Source organism: Helianthus annuus, chromosome 15 (assembly GCF_002127325.2).
Source record: "Helianthus annuus cultivar XRQ/B chromosome 15, HanXRQr2.0-SUNRISE, whole genome shotgun sequence".
NCBI classification, from domain to species: Eukaryota; Viridiplantae; Streptophyta; class Magnoliopsida; order Asterales; family Asteraceae; genus Helianthus; species Helianthus annuus.
Window position 1 is genome coordinate 122779194 of NC_035447.2, and position 10592 is coordinate 122789785.

Consider the following 10592-nt stretch of genomic DNA (forward strand, 5'->3'; position numbering starts at 1 on the left):
TTCGAACTCTATATGCTATTATTAAACTTGTATGCTCACCTTTACATTTTATGTATTGACTTTATTTTAACGTATGTGACAGGTGTTTAAGATATTTGCTTGCTAGGGAAGTGAAGCTAGAATAAAGCTTTAGAGGCCCCCAACAAATAGTTGTCTGTCAGGAACAAGCAACTAGGGCATAGTTGTCTGTAGATCTTGTCAGGCTGGGTCTTTAGGAGCATTTGAACAACATTTATGTTTTGTATTAATTTAAATCTGAGTTGTCGGAACAGAACTACTTGATTGGATGTTATCTGTAATAATATATTTGTTTATTCGGGATACGGTATGGGACGTATCTTTAACTGGATTATATAGATAGTTGTTATGGAAACTCCTGGACAATCTGTTTCGCTCAGTGCCATGCCCCGATGATTCCGCCATCAGTTGGGGTGTGACAGATTGGTATCAGAGCCATAACTATAGGGAATTAGGTAAGACACGACCTAGTCCGGGTCGCTGTCATAGAGACCTAGACTATAGTTAGGAACCAACAGACCAAGCTTATGTGCTCTATTCTGCAATTATTCGCTACCACTGCACTCGAATTTTCAATTAAAGTTAAACGATTTGGTCAGGAATAGGTGTGAAAGCCGCAAACTCCCGACTGAATTGCCTGACTTATGATGATTTTATCCATTTACTCATGCTTATCCTGATATTTTCAATAACATACGAGGAGAATTATACCAAATCAGGAGTGAAATCCCCATTTTGATGGAAATTCTCCTTATATTTTCTTAGAACAAGGAAGAAATTGCTAAGCCGGGGGTGAAACCCTAACCTTAGCAAATCGTTCCGAACATTATTTCATCTCACCAAAGCTTCGACGGACTCCAACAACCTGAACTCACAAGTATGACCTAAGGAATGCGTGTGAAATGCCCGAGAATCGAGGCGGAAACACGACCCTCAAAGTCGAAAGTGACGACAAGTCTACTGTGAATAGTCGGATTGCCTTGGGTAGTCGATGTCTAGTAGCCGCAGACAATCTATCTCTCGATTTTAGGTGTGTTTTGATGACTCGTTGATTTTTATGTGTTATGTGTGCTTTATCTGTTTATGTGTTTATGTTTTCGAATATTATTCGATTTCGCTATCATTTCGATCGACACACACAACTCGCATTGCTATCCTATCTCAAAACGCTAACAAGTCGCTGAAATTCTAGACAATACTATGCTACGATATGCGATTATTCCATACTACACTTAACATGCTATACGATTATACGATACTACTCGACATGCTATATACGAACGACACGCGAGCTTTGAATGATAGGTTTCTGTATTCTGACTGCATCTGTGATTAAATGCCTATGTGCTTATGTGCTTCTGTGTTTATGTGTTTCTATGCCCTAATTACTTATGTGCTTCTGTGTTTACGTGTATCTGTGGTTATGTGCCCATGTGTTTATGTGATATGTGTTCCGACGTGTTCCTACGCTTTAGTAGTCTAGACGTGTGAGGTAAGATTCGACTTCGTTGTGTTGAGTCCTGTGACGATGTCTATTGCAGACCATGTCGTCGTCTGGATCCCGACACCATCTGACTCGTCAAGAGAAGAGAGATAAGCGTCTTGCCGCTATCATTGCCAAAAGCGTGGCAAAAGCTGTGAGCAATGTTTATGAAAACGTCAGCAAGTCGACTGATGAATCACGAACAGACGCACCCAAAGATGCTAGCAAGGCTGCTTTCAGCTTCAAGCAATTCAAAGCATGCGGACCCAAAGAGTTCACTGGCGAAGATGGCCCTACCGCCATGTTTCACTGGTTTGACTCGGTTGAAGTCACTCTGCGCCAAATCGGCTGTCCTGAGAATCTCCGCACCCTCAACGCAACAGGCGTCTTCCAGTCCCGTGCTCTAGACTGGTGGACGGCCGAACGAAACAAGCGCGGAAATGATGCAGCTTACGAGCTAACATGGGAGGAGTTGAAGGCAATTATGATCGACGAATTCTGCCCTCCTCATGAACGCCAAAAGCTGGAGGACGAGTTTTGGACCATCAAGCAGAAAGATGGAGACAACGCTGCTCTCTCTGCACGCTTCAAGCAGCTTAGCATCATATGTCCCGATCAGGTCAAGACCCTAGATCAAACCATCAAGAAGTACATTCGAGCTCTGCCCGATTGTGTAGCCGACTTTGTTCACGCCGCCAAGCCAACAACGATTGAAGAAACTTACCTACTCGCCGCTGAGATCAATGACAAGCGAGTGAAATCTGGCTTTTGGGATAAGCATACCAAGTCTCTGCACCAAGCCACCGCAGCACCCACCGACTCATCTACTCAATCCTCCAAGTCATCAAGAAGAAAGAAGAAGCACAACAACAACAGCTCCAGCAACAAGAGTTGTGCTGCCGCAACAACTGCTGCTCCTCTACAAGCTGTACCAGCTCAGCAGCAACAGCACCACCGCTCAGCTCCAGTGATCAATGCACCGCCAGCGAAGCGTGCATACACAGGCCCTCACCCGCTTTGCCCGACATGCTCGTATCACCATCCAGTGGGTCTGGCCTGTCGTTTTTGCGCTCACTGCAACCTTTACGGTCATTTCACTGCGAACTGTCGCATTGGTCCCCGTCAAGCCCCAGTGCAAGCTACTGCCAATCAAGCTCTGCTCCCCACCCCTCAAGGCCAACAAGCAGCTCAAGCACCTGCAGTCAATGCTCGAGTCTGTTTTGCATGTGGTGATCCCAACCACTTTGCAAACAGGTGCCCAAACAGGGTGGTTAAGCAAGAGCCCCAGCAGCAACAACAACAGCCTCAGCAACAGCAGCAAGCAGCCCATGCTCGAACCTTCAACATCAATGCCCGTCAGGCTCAGGCGGATAACAACGTGGTTAATGGTACGTTCCTTGTGAATGGTATTTATGCATCATGTTTGTTTGATACTGGAGCCGATAACTGCTTTGTGTTGTTTGAATTCGAGAAGCTCCTTAGTCGTAAGCGCTCTTATCTGTCCTCGTCATTCGAAGTCGAAGTTGCTACTGGAAGAAATGTCGCCGTTAACTCTGTTCTTCTTGATTGTACCCTAGAGCTCAACAATCACATCTTTCCTATCGACCTTATTCCGATGCAACTCGGAAGTTTCGACGTCATAGTAGGCATGGACTTTCTTCACGAAAACCATGCTGAAGTTGTGTGTTTTGATAAGATGATTCGATTTTCCCTCGCAAACGGTGATTTGTTATGTGTGTACGGTGAAACTGCTTCGAAAGGTCTCAAGCTCATGTCGTGTGTTCAAGCCAGCAAGTATCTCCGCAAGGAATACCGAGCCTTCTTGGCCAACATTGTAGTAGCGGAGAAGGAAAAGAAAAAGAAATCCGAAGTCAAAGATGTTCCAGTGGTCCGTGAGTTTCCTCAGGTGTTCCCTGACGATCTCCCTGGACTACCACCAAGTCGTGATATCGACTTTCGTATTGACATCATTCCTGGAGCTAACCCCGTTGCCAAAGCTCCTTATCGACTCGCTCCATCCGAAATGCGGGAACTCTCAAACCAACTCCAGGAATTACTCGAAAAAGGCTTTATTTGCCCAAGCATCTCTCCTTGGGGCGCACCAGTCCTTTTCGTCAAAAAGAAGGATGGGTCGTTCCGGATGTGCATCGATTATCGGGAGTTGAATAAGCTAACCATTAAGAACCGATTCCCTTTGCCCCGAATAGATGACTTATTTGATCAGCTACAAGGTGCCAAGTGTTTCTCGAAGATCGATCTACATTCAGGCTATCATCAATTGCGGATTCAAAAGGAAGACATCCCCAAAACCGCTTTTCGAACCCGATATGGCCATTATGAATTCGTTGTTATGCCTTTTGGTTTAACTAACGCACCCGCGGTCTTTATGGATCTGATGAATCGCGTGTGTAAGCCCTTCTTAGACCGTTTCATTATCGTGTTCATTGACGATGTCTTGATCTATTCCAAATCGAAGACCGAACACGCGCAACATCTACGTATGGTTCTCGAGTTACTTCAGGGAAACCAGCTCTATGCCAAGTTCTCCAAGTGTGAATTCTGGTTAGAGGAGGTTCAATTTCTGGGTCACCTCGTGAATAGTCAGGGAATACACGTCGATCCCGCGAAGATTGAAGCCGTCAAAAGTTGGATTACGCCTAAGAACCCGTCTGAAGTTCGTTCTTTTCTCGGACTAGCAGGCTATTATCGACGATTTATTGAAGGATTCTCCAAAATCGCTGTGCCGCTTACCGCTCTTACTCATAAAGACAAGCCTTTTGTGTGGGGAACCGCACAAGAGTCTGCCTTTCAAACCCTCAAGCACATGCTGTGCAACGTACCGATTCTTACACTGCCCGACGGAAGCAACGATTTCATTGTCTACTGTGATGCTTCCAACCTTGGTCTTGGTTGTGTTCTCATGCAGCGAGACAAGGTTATAGCTTACGCATCTCGACAGCTCAAGATCCACGAGAAGAACTATACAACCCATGACCTCGAGCTAGGCGCGATTGTCTTTGCATTGAAGATTTGGCGACACTACCTGTATGGCACTAAGTGTACAATCTACACTGATCACAGGAGTTTACAACATATATTTAATCAAAGGGAACTTAATATGCGTCAACGCCGATGGGTAGAACTCCTCAACGATTACGACTGTGAGATTCGTTATCACCCAGGCAAGGCGAATGTGGTTGCCGACGCGCTCAGCAGAAAGAGTTATGTGCTCAGTATCCGAAACATTCAAGCCCAGCATAACCTCGAAACCCTCATCCGCGAAGCTCAACATGCTTGCTTTAACGAGCGTACATTGAAGAAAGAGAGGATCTATCACGATGGAGCTCAGTTAATAAGCAAATCAGATGGGATATTCTATTATCTGGACCGAATTTGGATCCCTAAGTGGACCGATCTGTGAAAGATTATCATGAATGAAGCCCACAAGTCACGATATTCCATTCATCCCGGTGTCGATAAAATGTACCAGGATCTTCGTTACAAGTACTGGTGGCCGGGCATGAAGCGTGATATCGCTCTTTACGTTAGAAGTTGCTTAACTTGTGCAAGAGTCAAGGCTGAACATCAAAGACCTTCTGGCTTACTCGAACAACCGCCGATACCGATATAGAAGTGGGAGAGTATAGCTATGGATTTCATAACGAAACTCCCGCCCACGCCATCAGGTCACGACAGTATTTGGGTTATAGTTGATCATCTAACCAAATCAGCCCACTTTTTGCCGATACGAGAAGACTATAAGGTGGAACGACTAGCCCAGATCTACACCGACGAGATCATTTCTAATCATGGTACGCCTCGCGACATCATCTCTGACCGTGATGCTCGGTTTACTTCCCGATTGTGGGAAACGTTTCAAGCGGCTCTTGGTACGTCGCTTAATCTGAGTACTGCATTCCATCCACAAACCGACGGACAGACTGAAAGAACGATCCGTACTCTTGAAGACATGCTCCGGGCGTGTGTCATAGATTTTGGTGGTAGTTGGAACAAACACCTGCCACTAGTCGAATTCTCTTATAATAACAGCTATCATGCCAGCATCCAAATGGCACCATTCGAGGCTTATATGGAAGGAGATGTCGTTCGTCTATTGTGTGGCACGAGATCAGTCATTCGCAACTAACCGGCCCCGAGATTCTACAAGAAACGACTGACAAAATCCACCAAATTCGAGACAACTTGGTGAAAGCTCGAAGTAGACAGAAAAGTTGTGCCGATAGAAGACGCAAGCCCCTTGAATTTGACGTTGGCGACTACGTACTCCTAAAGGTATCACCTTGGAAGGGTGTGGTCAGATTCGGCAAGAAAGGGAAACTAGCGCCTCGATATGTTGGACCTTTTAAGATTCTGGAAATGATCGGAAAAGTCGCCTACAGACTCGAACTACCGGAGGAACTTAGCAACGTCCACCCGACTTTCCATGTGTCTAACCTCCGAAAATGCCTTGCTGATCATGATCTAATCGTACCACTCGACGATCTTCAGGTCAACGAAACCTTACACTTCGTGGAAAAGCCTGTCGAAATCATGGATCGCCAAACCAAGCAACTCAGGCGCTCACGCATCCCTATCGTGAAAGTCCGATGGGAAGGCAAGCGAGGCGCGGAGTTCACTTGGGAACTCGAAAGCGACATGAAGGAAAAGTACCCGCAGTTGTTTAAATAGATCTGAAGCATCAAATTGGTAAAATAACTCACGGTGATGTGCAGCTTCGAGCCTAATTTCGGGATGAAATTCCCTAAACAAGGGGAGGCTGTAACACCTTGTGTTTTCGAATGTCAAAGTCAAAGTCCGAGTCAACTTAGACTTCTTTGACTGATAATGGTTCTTTTTGCTTTTTATATTATGTGGAGTAAGTGTTGTCTAAATAAAATGATCGAATGTTTAATCAAAGCGACTGATTTAGTTGTAATTTTGAGAGAAAATTTTTAAGAGTTTGCAGGGTTTATAATGACGTTGACTGTTTATTTGGTGACGGCGTTTTGCAAAGGGCTTGATTTTTCAGAGGTAATCATGGCCCAATGTTTGGTTCTGGTGGGAAACTGACTGCTTAGGGTCTGGTGGGAAATTCTCACCGGTTGAAGAAGATGATGGGAAATTGAATCTCAGATTAGGGGTTTTGTATTTGTGGTGTAATTGAGTATTAAATTGTATTTAATAGGTGTTAGTAATGAGGGGGAGGGGAAATTACAAATATGCCCATCATGTGCATCTCATATGATTAATAATTAACCAGGGTGTAACACCCCGTGTTTTCGAATGTCAAAGTCAAAGTCAAAGTCCGAGTCAACTTAGACTTCTTTGACTGATAATGGTTCTTTTTGCTTTTTATATTATGTGGAGTAAGTGTTGTCTAAATAAAATGATCGAATGTTTAATCAAAGCGACCGATTTACGACTGTGAATAGTAGGAAGTAACATTGCGATAAAGTTAATCAATCAATAATCAAGCTAATCAAATCAATCATCGAACTCGAACCTCGAATTATGCGAATTTTGGTATTGCTATATGTATGTGTGTGCCTTATGTGTTACTTGTGCATGTTTACTTTATGTCTTGTGTGGTATTCAATCGACTCAATCGAAACCGACATCGAAACGTGACTTATAGATGATTGTATGTTAGATATAGTAGTTGGGACTGAAAGTAATTTGACTAGGAACTCTATCGTATTCGTATCATCGTCCATCGAAATCGAAATATAAAAAAAAATCGTCGCGAAACACTAAAGAAGGTGTTCCTGATCGAACAGCAATCACCGATCGAACAAGCTAGCCGATCGAACCTGCTGTTCGATCGAGCAGCCCAGCCGATCGGAGGTCCTGGCCGATCGGCTGACACTTTCCTCTTTTGGAGCCTATAAATAGCCCTGTCATTGTCACTCTTACTACTTTTGGAAAGCTCTGATCGAACCAGCCCTTATTCTTCACCTTTTCTCAGATTTCTCTCAACTCCGGTAAGTTTTCACTCTAATTCTTGTACGTTTTTGATCATTACACGATTCTACACCTTTCTATCTTTCAAAACTTGATGTCTAACCGTGAAATCACCAAGATCAAAGTGTTCTTGGATGATGTCATCATGGTGTTCTAGAAGAACATCATACTTTGGCCTCATTCAACCGTGAATAGCTTAGATCTGACCGATTTCCACATAAACAACTAGGATTTGTAAGAATCTTAACATTTCATGGAAGGATTTCCAACTTTCTTTCAACCCTTTTACACTCAAAACCTTAAAACCGATAGAAACGGAGCTTGAACCAACTAACTAATCGTTCTAACAGCCAAGAGGTTCAAGATTCGGATTCTATCTACGAGGTTCACCGATTTCGGGTTAAACATCAAACTACCGTTCCGAACAGTTCACTGGCCGGACTTGGGTGATTCCTGTCCGAACCGGTGAAGCAAGTAAGAACCCACGTTCTATGGTTTAACTCGCTGTCAAAATACCTTAAAATCATGACAAATAACCAAAACAGCCAAGTGTTAGACGAAAGGCCGACCAGGTCAGAAATGCTGGCCGAACGGCTAGGCTGTTCGAACAAACAGCCCAGCCGATCGAACATACCAGCCGATTGGCCGGGCCAGCCGATCGGCTAGCACATGGTTCCACACTTTTCAAATTTCATGAAGTATGCTATTGACGAAGTGATGTTCGATCGAATACGGTACTCGATTGGTAAACAATACTCTTCAGATCATGAGATACTATGCTTCAACACTTAATCGATCTTGCAACTCGTTCGTAGTATGGAATGCCAGCCGATCGAACAGGCTGTTCGATCGAGTGACATCCTGCTGAGAACTACTTCTGAAGTTCCTAACCGATCGGCTAAGCCGGCCGATCGAACAGGCCGTTCGATCGATCGACCTGAAAGGTAAGAACACTTCAGTGTTCTCAAATACGACAACGAAAACTTCAAAAGTTCAAACCATCATACACAAACACATCAGAGGAAGAAACAATCCACTCGAATGATCCAGCCGATCGAGCCTACCGGCCGATCGAACAGGATTGTTCAAACGGACTTTCAAGCCGAACGAACAGCCCGTTCGATCGAACCTGCTCTTCGATCGACCAGGCTATTCGATCCATTTACATTGTTAGCATTCCCGCGTTACTCATTATTGTGATATCGAACTATTCAGGCTAACCCTACTCTCAGCGCTCCCTTCAATCCATAATCAATCACTGTGAGTATACTCGAACCCTTTTTTTTTTGCTTTAAGCACTTTTGGGTGTTACATACGTTACTTATCAAAATCACAATCGAACACACTATTCAAACTATTTGAACGCTAACCGATTGCATGTATTACGTGACTAAATGAATGCTTGTTGTTATGTTTACACGTGGAATGCTGTCTACCTGCCTTAGCAACGTAGTACTATAGTTTGGACTCAGCGCCCGTTCACACAGGGGTTGTTAAGGACAATTACTTGCATGGATTACGGTGGTAATCATGTATTGCGAACTGTCTCGGACAGTCAACCCGCAGTCGTTGGTATCGATAGGTCCATGTCGATAATTAACATGCATCGTTTCCCTCTGTGTACGTGCTGGTTATGCGTAAACTATTCGAACTCTATATGCTATTATTAAACTTGTATGCTCACCTTTACATTTTATGTATTGATTTTATTTTAACGTATGTGACAGGTGTTTAAGATATTTGCTTGCTAGGGAAGTGAAGCTAGAATAAAGCTTTAGAGGCCCCCAACAAATAGTTGTCTGTCAGGAACAAGCAACTAGGGCATAGTTGTCTGTAGATCTTGTCAGGCTGGGTCTTTAGGAGCATTTGAACAATATTTATGTTTTGCATTAATTTAAATCTGAGTTGTCGGAACAGAACTACTTATTTGGATGGTATCTGTAATAATATATTTGTTTATTCGAGATACGGTATGGGACGTATCTTTAACTGGATTATATAGATAGTTGTTATGGAAACTCCTGGATAATCTGTTTCGCCCAGTGCCATGCCCCGATGATTCCGCCATCGGTTGGGGTGTGACACAGGGTTTGGGGTTGAGTTAGACTCAGGGGCCAAAATGGTTGGTTATAGAGACCATGGGGGCACATATGTTAAAAATTCTTATTTTGGGCTAATGTAGTAAAATTGATATAACCACAGGGGTCAAAAACGTAATTTACTCTTATTTTTAATTAGCCATGTCTAAGGTTGTCCAAAAAGCTCGCGGTTTGGAGAATGTTCGAATTTAGCTCGGAAAAAACTCGCACGATATGGCTTGGTTTGAAAGTGAGGCGAGTCGGCTCCGCTCAAGTGAGCCTAGCTAGGCTCGGCTCGTGACGAGCCAAATTGGCTCGATTGGTAGCTCAGCTCAACTTAGCTAGAATTATTTTACTCATAATATATTTTATTTTTATATAGGTATAATATATTACAAAAAAAATGATTATTATTTACATGTATTTAGGCTTGTAGTTTGATATCTATTACATATTTAAAGGTTGATTGCCGTGCTAATGAACAAATATTGTCTTTACCTGAAATATAAAACTTATTTAGCATTGTTGAACGTGATTTTGGCTTGTAATGTATTAGGTTGAACTTATTTTGAATATGTTCTTTTGAATTATTAAATAATATTTTAGAATACTGAATTTTGAGAGCTATGTATTAATTTTTATTTTTAAAATCGAGTCAAACCAAGCCGAACCGAGCCAGCTCGGTTTAAAACCAAGCCGAGCCCGATCGTAGATTGTCAGCTCAGTTTCAAATCCGAGCCAGCTCGGTTTATAATCGAGCCGAGCCCGAGCTTGCCCTAGCTCAGCTCGGCCTGACTCATGAACAGCCCTAGCCATGGCTAGGGGTGCAAACGAGTTGAGCCGAGCCCGAGCTTGACCAGGGTCGAGCTCGAGCTCGATTAACTTATGTGAGCTCGGGCTCGAGCTCAGCTCGATTCGAGCTTTGTTTTCAAGGCTCGAGCTCGGCTCGTTTATATTTTCTCAAGCTCGAGTTCGGCTCGTTTAGAATCTATTAATTAATATATTTAATAAAAATAATATAAATAATAGATTTTTAGGCTCATGAGCTCGAT